We start from the raw sequence: 446 nt of genomic DNA, 5'->3' as shown, positions 1-446 counted from the left end.
TGCGTTTCTCTGAGCAGTGCGTTTGCGGAGTAGTAGAGCCCTAACTGAATATCCCTCTACGAGCATGATATTTACAGTGGCGACCCGTTCCTGTGTGAGCGTCGTGCTTGCGTGTCCCACCTGGTGTTTGTGTCACGGGTGTTTGCGTATATCTGGCCGCGCGCCCCACGCCCTCCTTGTTTGCTCTTATGACGGACCTGTCGTTGATGATGGGCTCTCGGTAGTCGCACAGCCTGTTACCTGGTTTCCCCAAACAAACTGCTGCCAGGTGAGAATGGAAGTCCTGCCCCTCCCCAGGCAGGGTGTGAAGGGGAGGAGAGCGACGAGACGTGGCTGTCCCTGCACAACCGGCTCCACGCTCCAGGGGGTTTACAACTGTCTTTGCGCTGTCTGCAGCGTCCTGTGCGCCTGGCCGTCTAGTCGGGCACGAGACCTTTCTCTCAAGG

At 58.3% G+C, this 446-nt stretch overlaps 1 protein-coding gene across 1 annotated transcript in view; it reads left to right on the top strand.

Moving 5' to 3' along the window:
* Positions 1–440: 440 nt before the first annotated feature.
* Positions 441–446, top strand: part of CCDC33 (coiled-coil domain containing 33) — a 1,193,032-nt gene continuing 1,193,026 nt past the window's right edge. The window contains exon 1 of the mRNA XM_085643888.1: positions 441–446. This exon is cut by the window's right edge and continues 1,086 nt beyond it. The gene's annotated coding sequence lies outside the window, so the exon portion shown is untranslated.

Source organism: Triturus cristatus, chromosome 3_1, assembly GCF_964204655.1.
Source record: "Triturus cristatus chromosome 3_1, aTriCri1.1, whole genome shotgun sequence".
Lineage (NCBI taxonomy): Eukaryota > Metazoa > Chordata > Amphibia > Caudata > Salamandridae > Triturus > Triturus cristatus.
Note: the sequence above shows the minus strand (reverse complement) of the source record. Positions and strands in the feature narration are given on the sequence as shown.